Below are 25,524 nucleotides of genomic sequence, written 5' to 3' on the forward strand. Positions count from 1 at the left end.
AAGAGTATGGTATCCTGAGCTACTCAGTATGAGCATCGATCCTCCGATCCGTCAGTCTCTTCAGGAGGATCTTCTGTCGCAGCAGCAGGGGATGGTCCTCCACCCGAACCCGTCCAGTCTCCACCTCCTTGCGTGGAGATTGAGCGGCGGCAGTTGACATCTTTCGACTTGTCTCCTGAAGTCTGTAATGTTATTTTGGCAGCCAGGCGTCCCTCCACTAAGACAGTATACGCCTGCCGGTGGAATAAGTTTGTGGCATTGTGCACCTCGAAGGCTGTGGATCCCCTAGGTTCTTCTTTTCCTTCTCTCTTTGGCCCAGCAGGGCTATGCTCTGGGCTCTATCAAAGGATATCTCTTGGCTATTTCCGCCTTTCTAAGGCTTCCAGATCAGCCTTCCCTTTTCAAGTCCCCCGTTGTAAATTGGTTCTTGAAAGGCAACACACACATGTTTCCTCCTGTACCTTTCATGATGCCTCAGTGAGACTTGAACCTTGTTCTTACCTTTCTGATGTTTGCTCCCTTTGAGCCACTTCATAATTGTCCTCTTCGGCTCCGCACTCTAAAGACTGCTTTCCTGGTTGCTATCACCTCTGCCAGAAGGGTGGGTGAGCTCCATGCTCTCTCTTCTAAACCTCCTTTTCTCTCTGTCCATCTGGACAAAGTTGTTCTAAGGACTCCTCCTTCTTTTCTAACAAAGGTTGTCACTGTGATGAAGCAAGATTTCGCACATTACGCGACTTGCTGAGATCAAGAACCTCGATTTATGTATAACTCTGTAATACAAAATTGTATGTCTTACTAATTTCTTTTATTTTTGGGTATACATGTATCTTAGTGATGCTTGCTTATGTGTTTTACTAATACGATTAATCCTTGTGTTAAAATGGCCGTCGCTTGGGAATTTACTACTGCGCATGCGTTAGTCACACTCACGTGACGTGCGCATGCGTATTTGCCGCTAATATGGCTGTCTGAAATACTCACATGGTGTAGCTTGCGCAGATGCTCTCGTGTTATTGTGTGTTGCACTAATCTATAATCGCATAGTATATTTTTACAGTGAGAAACCTAAAGTACAAAATCATGATATGTAGTAAGTTCATTTATTTCTATGTTTTAATTTGTTTTCGCTTACTTTTCATGTACCGCGATATGGGGGGTCTGAATGAGCCGAGAACCATCTTGAAGGTCCCTTCTGCGCATGTCGCGCAGCCTGGGAGAAGGTAGCCTTGAGAAGTGGAACCCAGCCAGTTGGCAGCCACAAGTAAAGATGCTCCTGCTAAAGCCACCTCTGACCCAGTGAGAGGGACTCGAATGTACTGAAATTGTTACAATGAAATCTTTCCTATTGTATTCTGTGTGTTCTCTCATGGGAACCCCAAATTCACTAGGCGGGTCCTTAAGATGCAAAACTAAGCTTGAAGAAGTCTGTTCTGATTGGTGTGTTAACCTATCCTATGTGGGGACCAATCGAAATTGGGGATTCTGACACTTTGCAACATTGGGGGGTGGTACACTGACCCGAAAACAGTATATCTAGCCTAGGTTCAGCTAGAGAAATTGTCCGACTTGTCTGAATAGCTGACCTGTCACTGACACAACGCACTCAATAGGTGACTGAAAACAGAGCGCTGCGGAGCACTCTGTCCGAATTTGACCTTAGACTTTAAAGGTTTTACTAAACCTTAAGTGCTGGCGGAGCACTTTGCTGGGAAGTTCGCTAACCCAATCGGGGTTCTGACCGATAACTGCAGAGAGGGTGGAGCGCAGGCGTTGCTTCCAAACTGCGGGTGCTGGTCGTGCCTTGGTGGTCCTGTCCTGATTCTAATCTGGTTATCCTGTCCGGTCCTGGGGTGTCCATTCTGCACCTGCTGTCCCATAGATGACTGTCCTTCCTTGGGGTATTTCCTGTCCTTGACTGATCCGTGGCCAGGGTTGGTCTGCACACTTTTCTAGGTAAATATAGTGCGAAAACTCTTCACTGCATCTTCTACATTTCTGTCTTTGCTTTAATAAAGACATTTCTTTGCATATGTTAATTTTCCATGCTTTCCGCAACCTGTTTATAAAAGTCATACAGCATATTTTCCTTAGCATGTTCCTATGTTTCCCTACCTTTTAGAACACATTTTCTCTCCATACTGTTTATGAAACATAACTGTGGTATATAAGTTTCTCCTGAAATCTGATTTTGCGCAAGATACTAGAACTATAGCGTGTTCCAATTTTCCCCCTCCTATAGATGTATAGGATTTCCAGTCCATACCTTGCAGTATTTTTCCCAAACAGTAAAACTCTAGTTCATGATCCAATCCCGAAATCTATTTAGCATATCACATTTGTTATAAATTTCTTGAAGACTCATAAATGGTTGCCCTGACACTGTTCCTCTACGGTTATGTTCTTTTTGTTATCTTGATTATTGATTGCCTTTTGACTGTAAACTTGCTAATTTCCGAACCTGATTTCTAGATAAACTTTTAAAACTTCCCAGTTGTCTGTGATCATTTAATGTGGAATAGAAATAAGTTGGGTTTTGTATTTTGCCTGCCTTTCTTTTACAGCTAGCTCCCTGATCCATTGTGGATCTTAGGTACCTGCAACGGTGGATTGGTAAGTCAGGTACAATAGAAATAAATAGGTAGGAACCAGGGTTACTGGTAGAAGAATTGGTAGGTCATCTGATTAATGTATAGGTTGAACTGAAATTTATGGGCCCGAAAACTATATGGTGAAATTATTGGTTGGGTGACCTACGATCTCTATCAGTAATTTTCTGGTAGCAGAGGTGATGGTTAGGGACTAGTTAAAGTTAGGAAGGACTAGTTAAGCTAGATAGGTTGGATGCTGCTAAAAGGTTTTTTTTTGGTTGTGTTTATGCTGCTATGGAAGCAAAACAATTTGCATGAATTGATCACTCACGTAAAATGTTTGCTTTGAAAAATTATGAAATGTTTTAAATTGTTTTTCCTATTATTGTACTGATATATGTATTAACACATTTGTAAGTTAAGTGTTTTTTGTTGTTGGGAATCCCCGGGGAATTGAATAGCGAGTGGTGAAAAGAATCCACTTGTTTTGAGGTCACTGACTCCAGGAAAGTTGGTGCAGGTTAGGCAGAACTGGAAGCACTAACTAGGGTTTTTTCTGAATGTATGTTTGAATAAATGATACCTACGAGACCACTGGCAACACTTCTATCGTGATATAACCTAGTAAGGGTCACAGCGGAAGGAGTAGCAGGTTCATCGAGGCTTGAATGATAGCAAAAGGGTTCGCTGGTGAAACTTTGGGCTTGGAATATATCCCGATAAGAAGTGGATGAGTCGAAAGAAGTAGCAGGTTCCCTAATGCTTGAGTGAAGGGCAGGCAGAAGAGATCTGTCCGTAGCGTGTGAAAAGTAGACAGAAGGAGTTTACTTGCAATGAAACAATTCTTTCCTGTCTAGACACTTGAGTACAGTGGCGAATGTATATTCGTTGTTAAATAACCAAGCACAAGCAGTTTAGAGAGAAATTAAGTTTCGGTTACCTTGTGAAGGAGGGAGTCAGTTGCGGAGCTGCTCTGACGTCACTCTGTGCCGCGCTGGGATTGGTAGATGCAGCGGGTGTGTAGCGGAGCCAAAATTGTAAAGGAGGGGTGAGTGCCGAAGCGTGAGAACTTGTCTCGCGAAAGGTCGCGCACCCATTGGTCGAGACTATTTGAATTCGTGCATTTCATTGGTTGCACGGAAAATAAGAGACGCATTTAGATTGGAAGTGATTTTGTAAACAAAGAGCCAGCTTGAAGGAAATTATATGTGGCATACCGCATACTAGACCAGATCCGAGACATTTAGGATTTGAAAACGATCAGTGGAAAGGTCATAACTCTAGCATTATGTACGGAAAATAGAGAAAATTGTCCCTGGTGAACAAAGTGAAGAATTATTTCAAAAAAGACAAACCAATTAGAACCAGAGAAGGTGTTGTCATTCCACCACCTAATACTCCCGCGTCTTTTATGATGTTTGATAAAGGGTACCACTCGTGTGTATGGTTGGAAAATTGGGCAGAATACACGAAAGATGACGGAGTATTGGCTTTTCCGTTAGAAGGTACATTTAACGGCAGGATTCTATTTAATTTGAGAACCCGAATGAATGATTTACATCCCAGACCTAGATTAACGCAGTACAAAGCACTAGAGGAATGGGAAATCAAGGCTTTTGAAAGGGACAAGCCCCGAATGGATAAAGGGCTTACAAAATTTTATCCGAAATTGAAGCAAGAGACCCGAGACAAAAAGATGAAGCAGTGGAGACAGAATATGATTGTAGAGGGACTGTTTCCAATGATGCCAACGGGTGGTCCTCCTGGGGGGGAAAAGAAAACAGAGAAATGCAAACATTGGGTGCCCATTGGAGAATCGGATGACGAATTGTTAGATGACATGTTTATGAGAAGTCCACCTCCTTATAATGAAGGACACCGACCTTCTAGAGAAGGGGATAATTCTCGAAGACCTCCGCCCCAGGAAGAGGCCAGATCCGCAAGTGTAGGAGGGAGTTGTCATATACCTCCCTATACCGAGAGTTTAGGACCCATAGATGCTAGAGATAGTTATCCTAGAATACCCGCTGGTTGGGGAAACGAGATACACGCGCGAAAGAGACTGTTTTCCCAAATCTCCCTACGAAGGTGAGGCAAGACCATCCAGTTCAGGAATGCCGTTCCTAAACCCTCTATATGAGGAAGAACCAAGATCCCTAGGCACAGGTACTTTGCACCCAAGACCTAGTTATGGTGAAGGACCCAGAGAGACACATCCCACTGCCCCGAGTTGTGCTCCAACTTTAACCCCACAAGTGTTACATGACAATTCAGTCGAAAGGATATTGGAGGACAGAGAACGAAAGGCACTAGTTAAGCAGAGAGCTGAAATAATTCAGAAGATTTCCCAGTTAAATGCGAGTCCTGAGTCCTTAACAATCCCGGTTACTATTGGACCAGTGGTTCCATTGTATGGGGACCGACAGGGAAGTCCAAGAACTCCAGTTATTACCCCAGTTGTAGCCCAACCGAGATCAGAGCCCTTAATTGTAGATGACTTAACAAGTGAGTGTGAGTCTGAAGTTTCGCTAATGGATCTGCCCATTAGGGAAACAAGAAAAAGGATGCAGAAAAGACATAATCCTTTCAATACGAGGGAGATTCAAATGGAATCAGCTTCAGGTACTAAGAGCGTCACGGTAGTAACTCCTGAAGAAATTGAGAGATGGAGTCGAGAATTAGAAAAACAAACTCTTCAGTCGAAACCTCTAGATCTCTACAAACTGAGAGTAGAAATAGAAGAACTTATGGCAGGAAATGTAGGATTAGACAGACTAAATACCTACTCGGAAGAAGAGCTGTTGTTTATCTGCAAGAGCCTTACTCGAAATGCCAGAGTACTCCATGAAAAACTAACTGACACTGCAGCTAGTATGGGAATAGATATCTCGAAATCAAAACCTTTGCAAAAACCGTACAGAGCAGATTTCTCAGACAAGGATCTGGAAAACCTGAACATGTCAGGGAAAAAGGCACAGGTCAAAGAATTATTGACAGTATTACAGAAATGGGGAGATGTGGACAGATGGAAAGCCAGGTGGGCCAAAAAGAAAGATGAGGCTAGATCCAAACAAGTGACTCCTCAGTTCATGCTAAAAGAAGCTGATAAACCAGAGCAGTTATGTCCTATGCGGGAAGTACCAGGTGGAAAATACATGCATTTTCCATGGTCCAGACAGGATATTGTGTCCTTTACAAATGATTTCCCAAAATTACGAGAGAAACCTGCGGATTGGTACCGGCAGGTGGAAAGGTTTGTAAAGGTACAGAAATGCCTGTGGAAAGATTTGGATGGGTTCTTTAATATAGTTGTTCCTGTAGATCTATGGACCGAGTGTAAGATCGCCATAGCTTGGCCTAGTGAGGAATACACGAGGGATCCTAACACAGGAGCACCCTCTGATGAAGTAATGAAAAAATATGATCAGGTGATTTTACACCTAAAGCAAAAGGTGCCTGCGAAGGAAACTGAGTGGACAAAGATAGATAGAACCACGCAGGAAAGGGATAAGACTGTGCACTCCTTTTATGAAAGATTGTTACAGGTGTTTAAAACGGACAGTGGTATACACAACATCGAGATGAAGGACATGACCCACTTCATTTACAGGTTTGTAAACGGTTTAAGACCTGAAATTTGCCAGTGGATCAAAGACAATAAAATCTGTTGGCAGTCCAAAAAAATAGATGAAGTTTTGCGATACGCAAAGTATTGCGAGGAGGAGATGGCAGACAAACGAAAGGCTTTGAAGGAGAAAGTGATGTGGGCACAAGTAAAATTAGCCGAGCAGCAGGAAATGCAATTAAGTAAAATGAATAAGAATATCCAAAATCAAGGTTCTGGGGGTGGAGGGAAGCCCAAGGTAAAAATGAGCAGAGAAGAAGCTAAAAAGAAATTTCCCTGTCACCAGTGCGGAGAAATCGGGCACTGGAGAGACGAGTGTCCATATTTACAGCATGATAATACCCAAACCCCTGATTTGACTCCACAGACGCAGAAAGAAAAACCAAAAAGACTCAGCATCAGGTAAAGGCAAGTCAATTGCCCCGAGCGCCGAAGCCAAATTATAAGGGAAAATCACCACAGGGTGATGACATAGAGATCTGGGGAGGCGATGAAAATAGAAATGCAGCAACTTCGCAGTTTTTGTTGAATGATACCTTTTTCTGTGACGATCAATACTGACGAGGCCTGAGAGGGGAGGACAAGGAGTGTGTTCTTGGCGCCTCCTTGCCGGTAGACCAGTCAGGGCCATACATTGAAGGAAAGGTTGATGGAAATGATGTCACCTTTCTATTGGACACTGGTGCTACCCGTTCTACTGTGAGAACAGCGGACGTTCCAAACCTACCCCTCTCGGGAGAAGCAATCCAAGTAGTGGGTGTGTCTAATCAATTGATTAGTACCCCAGTTACCGAGCCCATGGAGATCACAATAGGAAATTTTAAAGAAATGCATAGGTTTGTAGTGTGTGATACCAGTCCAGTAAACTTACTGGGACGTGATTTGTTGTGCAAAATGAACTGCACCATCTTTTGCACACCAAAAGGCGTCGAAATTCAAACCCCAGACGAGGATGGCATCTATAAATTAATGTTAATAAGATCTGACTCAGAAATTAAACGAATGACTGTACAAGACTTACCCGAAGAACTTCAAAAGACAGTGAAATCAGAAGTATGGGACTTTACTGGAAAGGATGTAGGATTGATGGCAAATGTAGACCCCATACAAATAGCCATGAAAGAAAATGCAGTTTACCCCAATACCAAGCCATATAAAATGAGTGCCGAAGTGAGAGCAGGAGTTGCGATTGAAATACAAAAACTGCTAGAAGCAAACATCATACAAGAAGTAATGAGTAGCCCATGTAACTCTCCCATAATTGGAATCAAGAAACCTAGTGGCAAGTACAGAGTAGTGCAGGACCTGAGAAAGGTAAACAAAATTGTGGTTCCTTGTTGTCCTATTGTCCCGAACCCAGCAGTAATCTTGTATCAGATTCCCTGGGATGCTGAGTGGTTCACTGTGATAGACCTATGTCATGCATTCTTTTCAATCCCATTGCATCCAGATAGCAAATTTCTTTTCTCATTTGCTTTCGACAGTCACGTGTATGTTTGGAATCATGTCCCCCAGGGGTACACAGAGAGCCCCTCTATCTTTAATCACATCCTGAAAAAGTGCCTCGAATCCTTAGTCTTACCTGGAAAGTCTGTTTTGGTGCAATATATAGACGACCTCTTGGTGGCGTCTAAAAGTCATAGAGATTGTGTGATTGACACCATTGCCTTGCTGAATCACCTAGGTGAAAAGGGACATAAAGTGGCCCCTGAAAAATTGCAGTTCTGTTCAAAGTCAGTGAAATATCTGGGGCACCAGATCGAAAAAGGCATTAGAAAAGTCACTTCAGAGAGAGTCAGAATAATTCAAAAGATGCAGTTACCCCGTACTCAGAAAGAGATCAGAATGTTCCTTGGGGTTGTAGGTTACTGCAGGCAATGGATTGTGGGATTTGCAGTCTTGGCAAAGCCTTTGATAAAAATGACAAAGAAAGGAGCAAAGGACCCAGTTGAATGGGATGATGAGAGCTTAACAGCATTCACTAAATTACGAGACTGCCTGTGTACAGCCCCTGCTTTAGGGATGCCTGACTATTCTAAGGAGTTTGCACTGTTCTGTGACACACGTGACAACTGTGCATTGTCAGTTTTAACTCAGGAGCATGGTTTGACTAGACGTCCAGTGGCATATTTCTCTGCCACTTTGGATCCAGTAGCCGCTGGATTACCTGGATGTCTGAAAGCAGTAGCTGCAACCTGCACGAGTTTAGAAAAGAGTGAATCCATTGTAATGGGACATCCTGTAACTGTGTATGTTCCACATGCAGTTGTGATTTTGTTGACCCGAACTAAAACTCAGTATCTCACCCCTAGTCGGCTGACTAAATACGAGAGGATTCTCGTGGGTGCTGCAAATGTAGTCATTACTAGGTGTAATATCCTGAATCCAGCCACCTTACTCCCTGACTCAATGGTTGTAGAAGACGGGGGGAAGAACGAGCATGATTGCATTGACCTGACAGAATTCAGTACTAAACCACGCCCAGACATTAAAGAAACTCCTTTGCCTGTTAACGATGAAGAGCTGTATGTAGATGGCTCATGTATACGACACAAACTAGTGGGCCTAAGTGCTGCCTATGCTGTAGTCACTTTAAACAGCATTAAAGAAGCATCCTGTTTATATGGAATAAAGTCTGCACAAGTAGCCAAATTGGTTGGATTGATAAGAGCTTGCAAAATTGGGAAAAACAAAAGAATAACAGTATATACTGATAGTCAGTACTGTTATGGGGTTGTGCATGACTTTGGCCAGTTGTGGCAACAAAGGGAATTTTTTACTTCATCAGGTACACCCATTAGAAATGGGAAAGTTGTACAAGATTTACTGGAGGCCATACAGTTACCGAAAGAATTGGCAGTGGTCAAATGTGCTGCTCATAAAAAGGGCCTTGACCATGTATCATTGGGAAATAATTTTGCTGATGAAGTGGCCAGACATTGTGCAATAAATCGCATGTCTGTAAATGTCAAACTGGGAGGACCTGGAAACAGCTGCCAACTTATGGTGTTTGAAGAGGTGCCTACATGGGATGAGGTGAGAGATTGGCAGCATGCTGTGTCATTGGAAGAGAAAGAGAAGTGGAGGAAACTTGGTTGTCGACCAAGAAGTGAGGATGGTGTCATTGTGGGCTCAAAAGGTATGCCTGTGTTGCCTAGACATCTGCTTGCTTCTATGGCCAGACTGATACATGGAGATTCACACACTGGTAGGGACGCCATGGTTCTGGTTTTCCAACAAACATGGTACAATCCGAAGTTCAGGAAAGTAGCAGAATCACTCTGCCAAAGGTGCTTGACATGTCAGCAGTTCAACGCTGGCAAAAGAACAGTAGTTGAACTGGGGAAAATTGGAAAATCAGGGGGTCCCTTTGGGAGAATACAAATTGACTTCATCACCATGCCTCGTTGTGAGGGAAAAATATATGTCCTTGTCATTGTCTGCCTGTTTTCAAAATGGGTGGAAGCCTACCCTACCAAACAGAGTGATGCCATAACAGTAGCCAAATTGTTACTGCGAGAATTGATACCTAGGTTCGGGGTTCCAGTCACTATTGAATCAGATAGAGGTAAACATTTTCAGAATGAAGTAATCGATCAGCTCTGTAAAGCATTCGGAATCACACAAAAACTGCACTGTGCATATCGTCCAGAGGCTTCTGGAGTAGTAGAGCAAATAAACGGCACTATAAAATCGAGATTAGCATAAATGTGTAATTCTACTGGCATGAACTGGATAAATGCCTTGCCTCTTGTTCTGATGGGACTCAGAAGTATTCCAGACCGAAAAACAGGCCTGAGCCCCCATGAAATCCTGATGGGAAGAGTGATGAGACAAGCATGGGTACCAGGATACAAACTGTTAAACATTTCTGATGATTTGGTACTTGAGTACTGCAAGCAACTGGGTGACCAAGTGCGTTCTATCTCTCGCCAGATTGGAGAAGACGTCGTCGCCAATCCAACGACTCCAGTCCACAAATTGGTCCCTGGCGATTGGGTCAGAATAAAGAAACATACTCGTTCGAGTTGCCTTGCACCGAGGTGGGGAGAAAAACGCCAAATAATACTGGTGACCACGACAGCGGTGAAGTGTGCAGGCGTGCCCAAGTGGATCCATGCCAGCCATACACAGAAGGTGATTCCAGACGAGAAAAAAGGCGCTGAAGGTTGTCCAGCTGAGGGGTCTGCAGACGTTGGTCCTGAAGTAGCTGATGACGAACAACCGAGCACCAGCCAAGATGATTGGATACCCATAATCGACCTAACCGAAGACCCAATTAGAACAAGAGAGCGAACCTACGAAGATAGAGAGTGGAATAGAGAGGAAGAGGTAGGCACAGGCGAAGAGCCTCAGAATATTGAGATTCACGTCAAATCTGAGGAAGAAGGAGAAGGTCAGACAGGGACAGAGCAGGTGATTGATACACCTCCACAAACTCCTGAAACTGAAAAGGGACAGACTAGAACTAGTACTAAAGTTCGAGCAGAAGAAAATCAAGAGATCGAAGTGCTTGAACAGGATCAGATAGAAATAGAAGAACGTGTTCAGGACTCAGAAATAGAGACATTCGAAAGTCAAAACAAAAATTCTCCTGAACCAGGCCAGCTTAGTAACCAGGCAGAAGAAATAGATACAAGACCTGGAACTAGTCAGACAGGAAGGGAAGAGACAGAGATAGAAGTGCCACAAACAAATGAAAATAAAAGAGTATTAGAAGAAAGCCAAATCGCAGTGCCAGCTAAAAGACTCAAGAAAAAGAAAAATATTGAACCAGGATATATTAAGAAACTGAGACTGAGAATAAAAACAGTAGAAGAAAAACTTGCAGAAAGAAGGAAAAGTCCCCGTGTTATCGAACAAGCTGGAGAAAGCTCCAAAAGACGGAGTGACCGAATAAAAAGACTGAACGAAAAATATCAAGATCCTGAATGGACATATCTAGTGTTAGAAGAATTCGAAGATCTTGATATTACTGACGAAAGTGACGAAGAACAGACAGCTGATTATTCTGCCGAGGAAGACGAACCAACCTGAAGTTGTGCAGGGTAAGCTACCTGTGCAGAGTTACAAAGAGGGGTTGAGAAATCTTCTTCTGAACGAAAATGCCTGATTCAGTTGTGAATGGAAGGCCTAGACGCAGTTGTTGCAAAACATGCTGCAGAGTATGTATATGTAGCATAGTTATAGTGATAATAATTTGGATAGGACTAACAGTTTTCATTCCTTATATGGTGAGCAAAAATACTAATATTGACCCTACTCAGACTGTGACCACTGACACTGAAGAACTGACAACACGAAGTGTAGAAAGACGTGAAAAGGCACTCAGACAAACCAAACGAGACTTAGAAGCATCAGATGAGGAAGGACTACCTTATCATGGAGTTAAAACCCAGACACAGTTAAATGTTTTCGCTAATCTTTTAGTGCACTATGTAGAAACTATGGAAATAGAAGACTGCTATGTCTGCATGAAGCTACCTACTTCTGTAGCTGAAGGCGTGACTTACCATCACCTACCCTTGACCTATGGAATTTCCTGTAGTATTTTAGCAAGTTTATTTTACAAAAGAGGACCGTTACAGTACTACTATTCTAACTCAGACGTGATATTTTCTGAACCTCCCATACGTGGAAACTTGAATCCTGTACATACTAAAAGTGACGCTACACGTTATATGGGAGAATACTTTCTGACTATAGGTACCATAGACTTAAATGAAGCACACAGAGATAACTTGACCTGTTCATTACATGAACAAGAAAAGGTGTTTTTAAACATGGCAGAGAAAAGAAGGGAGAGTTTCCAAAGAAAGGCAAATGATAAGAGACAGAAAACTCCTAAATGGGCTGAAAACATGGAAAGCACCTCAAATGGAGGGAGTGGTCCTGCTTTGTTGCTGGATTTCGAAAGGAAAGGGAAACTCTGTCTTCATCGCGAAAAGACTAGTTATTATAATAACATTTTCATTGTTTCCAGTCAATGTGAACACAATTACAAGGTAATTGGAGGTTGGGGTTTCAAAAATGGGTCAGAACCTGTGTTTCCCGGAATTTATTATATATGTGGAAACAAGGCTTATTTCAAATTGCCGGATCACTGGTATGGAAGCTGCTACTTTGGCATTGTTTTCCCGAAAATATACCATGTGAAAGAAATTGCTGGAAGCAATGAAAACACTAATGGCTTAGTGCGTAGTAAAAGAGAAAGCGTAGGTGAAATAATGGGTAGTATTTTTAGTGCACTGATACCTGGAGTGGGAGTGGTTCTGAATACACACAGAATTTGCTAATTATCCACAATAGTGGATGTGCTGTCTACTGAAACAGCTCATGGATTACTGCTGGTCAATACCTAAATGGTTGCGATCAGATCAATGGTTTTGCAGAACAGACTTGCGCTTGACACCTTATTAGCAAAAGAGGGCGGAGTCTGCCGGATGCTGAAGGCGCAACATTGTTGCACTTACATACCGGACAAAAGTGTACAAATCAAAAGATATGTGAAAAACATTACTAATTTGGAAAAGGAACTCAAACCACTAGAGGTTGACAGTGCCTGGAAGAGACTTGTCGATGGTCTCTCCAATGTAGGTCATTGGTTTGCTAATTTAGGTAAAAGTTTATTGTTCAAGGTACTGATGCCAATTGGAGTGATAGGTTTCATCATTTTTCTCATATTTGTCTGCTGCAAATGTCGCAAACACACAAAGAAATACGCTGTGAATAAGAGAGGTGTGAAACGGAGTGTGGATGAACTGGAATTGGAAGACTTGAATAATCAGATTTACAAAAGGGTGAAAAATTCTCACCCTAATAAAGATGTGAAAGAGAAATTGAATAGGATGTTGGCAGAAATTGAACTGCACAAAGTGAGAGAAAAGTTGGCATCTGGTTTCATTAAGTTGTGATGATAGTAAATATCATCAAAGAGGGGATTGATGAAGCAAGATTTCGCACATTACGCGACTTGCTGAGATCATGAACCTCGATTCATGTATAACTCTGTAATCCAAAATTGTATGTCTTACTAATTTCTTTTATTTTTGGGTATACATGTATCTTAGTGATGCTTGCTTATGTGTTTTACTAATACGATTAATCCTTGTGTTAAAATGGCCGTCGCTTGGGAATTTACTACTGCGCATGCGTTAGTCACACTCATGTGACGTGACGTAGTCGCAGTTGTGGTGGGAAAATGTGCGCATGCGTATTTGCCGCTAATATGGCTGTCTGAAATACTCACATGGTGAAGCTTGCGCAGATGCTCTCGTGTTATTGTGTGTTGCACTAATCTATAATCGCATAGTATATTTTTACAGTGAGAAACCTAAAGTACAAAATCATGATATGTAGTAAGTTAATTTATTTCTATGTTTTAATTTGTTTTCGCTTACTTTTCATGTACCGCGATATGGGGGGGGTCTGAATGAGCCGAGAACCATCTTGAAGGTCCCTTCTGCGCATGTCGCGCAGCCTGGGAGAAGGTAGCCTTGAGAAGTGGAACCCAGCCAGTTGGCAGCCACAAGTCAAGATGCTCCTGCGACAGCCACCTCTGACCCAGCGAGAGGGACTCGAATGTACTGAAATTGTTACAATGAAATCTTTCCTATTGTATTCTGTGTATTCTCTCATGGGAACCCCAAATTCACTAGTCGGGTCCTTAAGATGCAAAACTAAGCTTGAAGAAGTCTGTTCTGATTGGTGTGTTAACTTATCCTATGTGGGGACCAATCGAAATTGGGGATTCTGACACTTTGCAATATTGGGGGGTGGTACACTGACCCGAAAACAGTATATCTAGCCTAGGTTCAGCTAGAGAAATTGTCCGACTTGTCTGAATAGCTGACCTGTCACTGACTCAACGCACTCAATAGGTGACTGAATACAGAGTGCTGCGGAGCACTCTGTCCGAATTTGACCTTAGACTTTAAAGGTTTTACTAAACCTTAAGTGCTGGCGGAGCACTTTGCTGGGAAGTTCGCTAACCCAATCGGGGTTCTGACCGATAACTGCAGAGAGGGTGGAGCGCAGGCATTGCTTCCAAACTGCGGGTGCTGGTCGTGCCTTGGTGGTCCTGTCCTGATTCTAATCTGGTTATCCTGTCCGGTCCTGGGGTGTCCATTCTGCACCTGCTGTCCCATAGATGACTGTCCTTCCTTGGGGCATTTCCTGTCCTTGACTGATCCGTGGCCAGGGTTGGTCTGCACACCTTTCTAGGTAAATATAGTGCGAAAACTCTTCACTGCATCTTCTACATTTCTGTCTTTGCTTTAATAAAGACATTTCTTTGCATATGTTAATTTTCCATGCTTTCCGCAACCTGTTTATAAAAGTCATACAGCATATTTTCCTTAGCATGTTCCTATGTTTCCCTACCTTTTAGAACACATTTTCTCTCCATACTGTTTATGAAACATAACTGTGGTATATAAATTTCTCCTGAAATCTGATTTTGCGCAAGATACTAGAACTATAGCGTGTTCCAATTTTCCCCCTCCTATAGATGTATAGGATTTCCAGTCCATACCTTGCAGTATTTTTCCCAAACAGTAAAACTCTAGTTCATGATCCAATCCCGAAATCTATTTAGCATATCACATTTGTTATAAATTTCTTGAAGACTCATAAATGGTTGCCCTGACACTGTTGCTCTACGGTTATGTTCTTTTTGTTATCTTGATTATTGATTGCCTTTTGACTGTAAACTTGCTAATTTCCGAACCTGATTTCTAGATAAACTTTTAAAACTTCCCAGTTGTCTGTGATCATTTAATGTGGAATAGAAATAAGTTGGGTTTTGTATTTTGCCTGCCTTTCTTTTACAGCTAGCTCCCTGATCCATTGTGGATCTTAGGTACCTGCAACGGTGGATTGGTAAGTCAGGTACAATAGAAATAAATAGGTAGGAACCAGGGTTACTGGTAGAAGAATTGGTAGGTCATCTGATTAATGTATAGGTTGAACTGAAATTTATGGGCCCGAAAACTATATGGTGAAATTATTGGTTGGGTGACCTACGATCTCTATCAACTGTCTTTCACATCGGGCAGGCCATCACTTTGCCCACTTTCTTTCCGCCTCCGCATCCCTCAAAAGTGGAAGAGAGGCTCCACCGTCTGGACCTAAAACATGCGCTCTCTTTTTATCTGGACCACACACAACAGTTCCGGGTGGATGACCAGCTTTTTGTTGGCTACGTGGGTGCCAATAAAGGTCGGGATGTACACAAGCAGACCATCTCTCGGTGGGTCGTTGTGTACATAAAGGCATGTTACTCCTTGGCTAAAAAGGAGCCTCCGGTGGGACTGCGCGCCCATTCTACCAGGGCGACGGCAGCCACTACTGCCTTGGGACACGGCGTTCCTTTGCATGACATCTGTCAGGCAGCTACGTGGGCCTCGCTGCACACGTTTATCAAGCACTACTGCCTGGACAGCTACGCCCGGAGAGACAGCTTTTTTGGTCCTTCTGTTCTCCAGGACTTTCTGGTGTGATCTTGGTTCGCAGACCCACGACCGGGGTTGGTATTGCTGGGGTATCTGTTCTAAGGTAAGGAATATGTCACTAGGTGTTTCTTTCAGATACACAAGTTACTTACCTTCGGTAACGATATATCTGTAAGAAACATTAGTAGTGATAGATTCTTTACCGCCCCACCCACCCTCCCCAATCTGCGAACTGATTTCTAGGGTTAAGGTCATCCCTTTCAGGGTCCTACTTTCATGGCACCAGTGGTCAGTTTCTTGTATGGCTCAGCGTTCCTGGCGGGACAGTCGTGTACAGAACTGACGTCAGCACGCATGGGCGCATCTAAGTAGCTCCGACGCGCAGTGGTACTGCTGACGAAAAACCTTTCTGGATCCAGTCTGACGCCTGGGGGTAATTATAAGGTAACAAATCTATCACTACTAATGTTTCTTACAGATATATTGTCACCGAAGGTAAGTAACTTGTGATTACGTTATATTTAATATATAATAAAAGAAATATATGTAACAGGTTTCATCAGATCAGATAATGAGTATAAAATGACTTTGACGGTTACCAAGATGTTTATTGTGTAGTACCTTACAGTTTGCCACTCATTTCCATATATATACCAACCGTTTGACCTATGTTTACTTTCTGAGAAAAATAGGCAATGTTCATATTGTATTGACCAGGCAGCACACGGAGTGGGAGGCCACTTCAGTGCGGGCCACACTGTGAAGTGAAAGGCCCTACCTGCGGGAGCCCAGGTGTGCGGTGGCAAGGGACAACTAAATGTTCGCACTTTCAGTTCCACTGCAGTGTGAGGTGGTGAAAGGTCACAGGAGTTAGAATCATAGAATAATTAACAGGACTAGCCTCAAAGAATTGAAACAGAGTCCCCAGCAATTTGCGGCACCGCCGGCTGCCAGATGTGTTATACAAATTTTCAACACGATACGACTAATGCTGCATTACCATAAACATAAAAGTCTACCACAGCAGCTCATCATGCTCAGAAACAAATAAATTAAAGGTAGAAAGTTACTGTCTGTAGCAAGCTTCATGAAAAAAACTCTGGCCATGACGAAAGGCCTATGCAGGGCTTCAAGTGGCATGAAAAAAATGGTGGATCTCTCAAAGGGGCTTGGCAAGGAGATTAAGGATGTGGCTTAAAACATGTGAGCTAAAAATATGCGCTTCTGTATAGTAGACCTCCCGACTAGTATTTTGGGGCTTCTGTCATTGCACCCAGATATATAATACAGCAAGTTACATTGCATAGACAACAAGCCCAGGCTGTCAGCTTTGTCAATGGTGTGTATTTCCATTGGCTATATCTGAGGGTGAATATTTCCATGCCCTTCTCAAATAATTTGTTTCCTTTTAAGTCTGTTCTCTCTCATGGTGGGCTGGTTATCAAAGGGAGGATTTGCAAAGGTTAGCTTAAATAGGCCATCTTCAGTTTTTCCATAGATCAAAGCGGGATATCCAAGTAAAGCCCTTGCCTTTCTCTCAAAACTTTTTTTCCCCGCACAACTTATTTTTAACAACCTTGGTATTTAACAAAATATATGCTTCAATACCTCGATTACACACTCAAAGCATTTCTTCCTGCAGAACAGTTGTCATGTAAAAATGTATGATTTATATGTAAAGCCCTTTAGTGCCCTGTTCCAAGTTCACGCTATGTATACTGCCAGAAAAAAAAACAAGAAAGAAAAAAGCAGAACGTGACCTTGATGTGCCCTGGCTAGGCATAAGTCCTTTTGTGCAACAACAGCATGTAAGCATCATCGTTGCCCTAATTTCAGACATATACAATTGCATGAAGGGCAGAAACCTTCCCTAGTAGAGAACAATGACAGTTAATGTCATTTGTAGTGAACACTGTAATAATGTACTCTGCATTATATTGCTGTTCTGCAGAGTATGTTGCAATGGTAAAAGAGCCATGCTTCCCTGTAGCAAGGCACATTATTTCCCTTAAGCTGCGGGATCAGAGCAGACATTCCAACGAAAACAGGGCTCAGACAAAACTGAGGTTTCTGGCTGGAGGGTGCGGGCAAAAATGGAGAGCCGGATAAGGACCCGTCCCAGCACTTGCTTTTTAGAACTGCTGGTGTACCAGCAAGACCCAGCCCACTTAACACCATCAATGCTGCAGAGATCCCTCCTCAATGCTGATGATCTATGAATCCCATTGTTCATGACAAGCTAAGCTCGTAATGAGCACACAAGCAGTGTACTGCATGACGAGCTGAGCTCGTCATGAGCATGGAAGGGGTTAAAGCCCTCGGCCTATGTGATATTTATTTGTACCTGGGTTGTTAAAAATAGCATCTTCAAGATGTGTGGCGATGCTATGAAACTACAAAAATGCAATTACAAGAGCTATAAACGAAAACATTAATTATTAATATTATGGTATTCAGGCTGTTAAACATGAACATGTGCACAGAGTCAGAAGGGGGAGGCCAGAAAGAAAGTATACGAGTAAACTGAATGTTTCTGCTGGGTGAGGACGAAACCTGCAGAGAAGACTGCAGCCCTCTGCAGCGTTTACCCCAAGTTTCCACATCTTGCTTGGTCCAATCTATGATCGTACTGCCAGGTCCAATAGGCAGGCGTGTTTCCCATGTGATCTGACTGAGCGTTCCTATTTGAGTTTAACAACTTAAAAGCAGTGTTTTAGCCAATGCTGCATTGGGCACAGTCAGAAATATGCTCTCACTACAGAAAAACAGCTTTTTATACGACAGGCATTGTGCTTTTGAAATTCCAATTTCTTTGCAAACCCCTTAGATTAATGAAGCAGCGGACATATAGGGGGACCTGCTGAACAACGTAAACACCACAAACTGAAAAAAAAACCTGAGCCAATAATGTGTTGAGATAAAAGCACAACAAAAAACAAGCAGTTTCAAGATCAACGAGAGAGTGTGCCTGTAACCACTGTGCACAGCAGTTCTAACCAATGAAAAAAGTAGTCCCGAAATGAGTACCTATAATAGCCGCTGTGTAAATACATAAGTAATTGGCTGGTGCTTTCAGGGGGAGGGGTTCAACACAGGAAGAGGCATGACCTATTTAGGCCATGGACGAATGGAGTTTAAAAATTGAAGAGTGACGATTGGGGCAGCTAAAGGGAAACCTATAGGCAGGCTGAAGCCCATGTAGTAGATCCAGCAGTCTTGGTTAGAGCAGCACACGCGTGCTGTCTAGAACAAAGACCTAAAAAGTAACCACTTTTGTAAGTTAAGAGCTTTGCCAGAAAGCAGATCTTTGAACTGTCGGCAAAAGTAATTTCCTCCATCTTGCGACGACTTTGTGCAGCTTCTAGCCACTGCTAAACTTCAAACTAAAACCTAAATTTCAGATATCGAACCATCCCACTTAATAACAATTAAAAAACTTATGAAGCTTGTTTTTATTTCATTTAAAGGCTGGCAGCTCATGGGTTTCCTGCCTTAACAAACAAATGTTTTGTCATTGCTATTGGCACATTTATTGGAGTGCAGCTTCCACTTGTCCTGGCACGCAATGTATTGTGAAATAAGTGAGGGATGTGTAATGACTGTTGGTTATGATCAAGTTTAAACACAATTCTTTTTCTGTGCTAGACAATTAGGGTGGCACAGGCAACATAAATTATTCACTCAAAGTTGAATTATGGACTCAAATAACTTTTGGGCAGCACAACCTCATGCATCTGTCTGCTCAAAAGACACTTGTCCCCTGCTGGTGGTATTTAGGTTAAAATTTTGAAATGAAATATCGAGGAAAAAAAACACAAAAAGAAAAGTGAGAAACTGATATTTCAAATGTTAATGCTGTGTAAGTATCTGAAAATGATTTTATAGGATCTGATTCTTGTTGTAAGGTACACAAATCCGAAATCCTATGCTTAACCATAACGCTATCACTATCATTTGCCCATTAATGTGATGTACTATGACCCAAACCCAAACCCCCTAACACTAGCAGGATAATATACCCACCACTTTTCATAGACTAGAACCTAGTTCATTCTAGCAAAGTATCCTTAACAATATTCTTTACCCTAAACCTGTATCATGCCCATACTTCATCTCTAGCCCTAAAGTTATCCCTAAGACTAACATTAAGCAAGAACTGTTCCCTAACTGGCACAATATACGCAACCTGAAGTCAATCTCTATCCTTTAGGCTTACCTTAACCCTACCTCTAACTTTAATGCATACCATTACCCTTACCCCAATGCTTATTCACACACACACACACACATAGACACATAAACACACACACACACACATCTCCCCAACCCCAAAGGTGGCAGGAAGGCCATGAAGAATATGCCCTGCAAAACCAATGATCCAGTGAATATTGCCTTACCCAGCTGCCTAAATCCACCCTAGCCTCATGTTCACCCAGCCCCTAAATACTATGATCCTCCCTGTTCTTGTCCTAGGAATAGAGGGATGTGTGCTGTTCTCTTCCCCTACAATGCAATCACACTGCCTTACCCATGTGTCGGGGGCGTTGTTCACGTTGGCCTCATGAAGGCCCATCAACCTTGCCGAAAGAAAAAAGAGGTAGTCCTGTAACACAACACACCAGTGCTGGTGCCAGTAGCCTCCTGGCCCGGGCTAGTCACCATTTCAGCAGGAGTTTAGAACACAGTAAGCTGTTTGCTATGGAATATGGACTCAGCCCCATCTCTTTCCTCAAAGTAACTGTATTCTTTGGATGCAGAGCCCAGCCTTTACCCAGACCTGTTGTTTGATCTTGAGTACCGCACCCCACTTGAGTGCAGGGCCTGGCCTTAGACCCGGTCTTGTATTGAACGCCCACATTCCTAAATGTAAATTGTCTTGGAGTGTGGCATTTCCGTCTGTGCTCTATCACTTCTGAAGTCAAGAGTAAATCAAAGGAGAAAGAAAAGGTTGAATGACTTGTTTTTATGGTACATTTCTGAGATTGTTGCATTTGGTATCATAAGCCCCTTCAAAATAAATTTCCTAAACAAATTTCTACATTTCTACAACAAATGAATTATATACATAAGGCACGGAGGCTGAAATGGCCAATTATTTGATACATTTTTGTTTTCGGAACTGTAGACTGCCTACGTCTTTAGACATATTTTAGCTTTTCTTTCTCGTAAACTTTTATCTAATTGTAAAATACATTTCGTAAATGTAAGCGCCGCTGCTGAGAAAAGATTGAAATATAAGACAGAAAGAGATGCATGGTTCTTACCAGCTCAAGTCCAAAAAGACAACTCTTGTACTCTTCAAGTGCCTGCCGGCATGCGAAAGGATGAACCTTGGCACATGTTTGGAAACCAATTACTATGCCCTGCAAATAGTGAAAGACAACTCACAATCCTCAGGGAGACAGTAGACATTAATCAAATACAGACATTTAGTACAAGAGATTTCATATTAGAAAGAAATGCTAAAGCTGGTTCTTGATTTCATATTCAGTGTTTACAGCTGGTATTGGTGAATGATTGTCAACTAGTAACGTAAATATATTCAGTGGGCAGAAGCATGATTTAAGGATACCCTTAACAGCTATCCTGAAGGGCCTTTACCATGCTACTAAAGAAGCATCTTTGGACAATAAGATTAGAGTTCAGTCACTATTTGTTTTCTGTCATTTGGTTCTCTCTAGTGTTTCACATAAAAGAACTGCAAGGACAGTTCAGTACACAAGCCTTCTTTGTGACAAAGGAGCGTGATTTCTTTAGAAGGGGTGATTATCCTTTCTCCCTCATGTCTACTGTGCAGGGATTACACCAGTTTCTGTTCTGTCCTTCATTCCTTGAACAATCCCACCTCTAACAACAAGTAGAAACAGACAGCTTTGCTGTCTATTTTGAAGGCCTCTCTGAGAGAGTCATTTCAAAGCCTTCACATAGCTTTATGTATTTCACAGCTGTATCTACTATATTGAATAAACTTGATCTATCTTGTTCAAACACTAGCTTCTATCAAGAGAGATCAGCTAAAGAGGCTCCTAACTATCCCTGATGAAATGCATTATTAGTCACCTGAAAAAAGGAGCTTTACATTTAGTTTCTGCTAACTTAGTCCTCATCTACTCAGTGGAGGGTTTTCACTCTAATATAATTTGGCTATGCATGGAGTAAAAAAATCACACTTTTGGGTGAGAGGAAGTGCTGAGTGAAGAAGGTTTAACTGTCATCAATAATTTACCATCCATCTCCGTTAATGAAGTTACAAACCTGGACAATGTACATCCAGATGCTACTCAGCCATATGACTTCCTTCTCAACTTGTTTTTGTTCTGGTCTTACATGGTGAAATACCCTAGGGAAATAGATCTATGATAATTGCAAGAAATGCACTTGATACTTACTGCATGGTGAGATGTAGCAATAAACCTAGTAGACTCAAACATACTTCGAAGGAAGGGTAAGATCAGTGCAGTATCATCACAGCTGGCCAGGCACTTCCCAAGGCACTGGAAAATAAAACCCTAATATGGGAGTGAATTAAAGACAGTCTTAGTTAAGAATAAACATTATCTCCTGCCCACTCTATGAAAGTCTTACTTATATCGGAGTATTCATCTTTGATTCACTCTACACACATCTTTGTCTCCCACTTAATGAGTTTAATGAAATATTTTCTGGACATTGTAGAGATTTGTATATGGCCCTGAATATGACTCAAAACAAGGGAGAGAGGGGTAATGGGAGCCAATGAAGGTCCAGTGCCTAGGCTCCAAAGTGGTAATGCAAAAACCAGTGGAGGTACTGTTCCTTTCAGAAACCAAAGAAGAAAGAAAGGTGGACAAAGAAGGGGCAAGCCTACGGATTTTTTCGTGGTGCCTTTATAACTCCATGATTATTTACAACAAGGGGTGGTGATGGACAGAGTCTCTGAATTAAGCAGAGTACTCTCACCCAGTCAAAAGATCAGGGCTAGATCCAACACCGTCCCTCACCACCCCTTGTTGTATATATTTTTGTCCACCCTAAGCGTGGAAGGGTATACTCAGACATGAGTCCCTTGCTCATTGCACCATCAGGATTCAAGCAAGCCGGGCCGAAGACGGCTGTAATGCCAGAAACCGGTCCCCGGAAGCTTGTTTCCTTCCCAGTGTAAGAATTGGCTTTTGTAGTTTGGTTTGCCCTGTTCCCATCATGCACTGGGACAGGAACAGACTAATTTGCATACAGCCAGGTTCTGAAACTGGGATGGTGCAATGAGCTAAAAAACGGTGTTGGATCTAGCCCTGATCTTTTGACTGGGTGAGAGTATTCTGCTTAATTCAGAGACTCTGTCCCTCACCACCCCTTGTTGTAAATATTTTTGTCCACCCTAAGCGTGGAAGGGTATACTCAGACATGAGTCCCTTGCTCATTGCACCATCAGGATTCAAGCAAGCCGGGCCGAAGACGGCTGTAATGCCAGAAACCGGTCCCCGGAAGCTTGTTTCCTTCCCAGTGTAAGAATTGGCTTTTGTAGTTTGGTTTGCCCTGTTCCCATCATGCACTGGGACAGGAACAGACTAATTTGCATACAGCCAGGTTCTGAAACTGGGATGGTGCAATGAGCTAAAAAACGGTGTTGGATCTAGCCCTGATCTTTTGACTGGGTGAGAGTATTCTGCTTAATTCAGAGACTCTGTCCCTCACCACCCCTTGTTGTAAATATTTTTGTCCACCCTAAGCGTGGAAGGGTATACTCAGACATGAGTCCCTTGCTCATTGCACCATCAGGATTCAAGCAAGCCGGGCCGAAGACGGCTGTAATGCCAGAAACCGGTCCCCGGAAGCTTGTTTCCTTCCCAGTGTAAGAATTGGCTTTTGTAGTTTGGTTTGCCCTGTTCCCATCATGCACTGGGACAGGAACAGACTAATTTGCATACAGCCAGGTTCTGAAACTGGGATGGTGCAATGAGCTAAAAAACGGTGTTGGATCTAGCCCTGATCTTTTGACTGGGTGAGAGTATTCTGCTTAATTCAGAGACTCTGTCCCTCACCACCCCTTGTTGTAAATATTTTTGTCCACCCTAAGCGTGGAAGGGTATACTCAGACATGAGTCCCTTGCTCATTGCACCATCAGGATTCAAGCAAGCCGGGCCGAAGACGGCTGTAATGCCAGAAACCGGTCCCCGGAAGCTTGTTTCCTTCCCAGTGTAAGAATTGGCTTTTGTAGTTTGGTTTGCCCTGTTCCCATCATGCACTGGGACAGGAACAGACTAATTTGCATACAGCCAGGTTCTGAAACTGGGATGGTGCAATGAGCTAAAAAACGGTGTTGGATCTAGCCCTGATCTTTTGACTGGGTGAGAGTATTCTGCTTAATTCAGAGACTCTGTCCCTCACCACCCCTTGTTGTAAATATTTATAAATCCATGAGCATGTAATGTATAATCATCAGGGGTGTTCCTCATAGGGCTGGTGCTGCAATGCTCTATGGGCCCCACGAAGGGCCGCTCTAGCGGAGATCTTTTTATTTTTGCCATCTGATGAAAGTGCCAGTGCGAAGGCATTTTGAATGTGTGGGGTGGTGTGAATGTGTATAGTGAAATCAAGAGAGACTAAACCTGTCTAGGAGATACTTGACTGGACTTTAAACTTATGGTTCCCTTGACAGGATTAAAAAAACATAATTTGGTATGGGCGACTACAGGGACGTGATGTATCCAAGTAGCCTAAATCTGTGAATGTTGTCAGGTCAACGTGTTTCGTGCCTGATGGCCCAAAAAGGATCAGTAGCACTTCTTCAGGGCCTAAAAAAGAAAACAACTTACTTACCTGTAACTGTGGTTCCCCAGTATTGGTAACTTTCATAGATTCCCATGCTTTTGTATCATTCCCCGTCGTCGGAATGGGAGTCTCGGTAACAAAATAACATAGCAGTAGGTACAAAAGAGAAAGAAAAAGGCCTAGGCCTCATTCCCTTTTGCAGCATATCCGCCTCTTTTTGTAAAAGGACAAAACTTAGGCATCAGCCAATCAGAAGATCCGCACCCCATAGACCCCTCCTGAAGGAACCTCAGAGCCTCAGATTTTCGTAGCCGTTATGTAACAGTCACCATATCTGCTGAAGACTGAGCTTTCCTCGGGGAGGTGGGTGGGCGCATGGAAATCTATGAAAGTTACCAATACTGGGGAACCACAGTTACAGGTAAGTAACTTGTTTTCTTGCCCCAGGATTGGAACTTTCATAGATTCCCATGCTTTTGTATCAGAGTAGCAAGCAGTCATCCATAAGCACATTTTGTGGCATAAATAAACATTGCAATAGCCATTATCACATGAGAACCAAAATGTGCAGAATAAAAGGAAGGTAGAATAGAAAGGAAAGCTCACCAATTAATGAAAGAGGTTCCTCAGGACCGCTTGGCCTACAGCCGTATCTTCCTGTTGCAAGGAATCCAAGCAGTAATGCTTTGTAAAGGTGTGCACGCTGCTCCAAGTCGCAGCTCTGCAAATGTCCTTGATGTGCACTCCCGCAAAGAGTGCCGTTGAAGAAGCCACCGATCTTGTGGAATATGCTCTAACCCTGCTGGTCAGCGGCTTTCTAGCTGAATTATGGCATTGTAGAATGGCACTCGTAATCCACCTTGCAATCCCTTGTTTGGAAAGAGGGAGGCCCTTCTGAGGACCACCAAAAGCAATAAATAATTGGGAGGATTTACGGAATCATTTGGTGCGATCCAAGTAAAATTTTAAGCACCTCTGTACCTCCAGAGAATGTAGCGACCTCTCCGCTGGTGAAGTGGGGTGCAGAAAGAAAGCTTTAAGAATAACAGGTTCATTCCAGTGGAAGTCCGAGGGCACCTTGGGTATGAATTTTGGATTAGTCCG

The sequence above is a fragment of the Lissotriton helveticus genome, chromosome 10 (assembly GCF_964261635.1).
Source record: "Lissotriton helveticus chromosome 10, aLisHel1.1, whole genome shotgun sequence".
Classification (NCBI taxonomy): domain Eukaryota; kingdom Metazoa; phylum Chordata; class Amphibia; order Caudata; family Salamandridae; genus Lissotriton; species Lissotriton helveticus.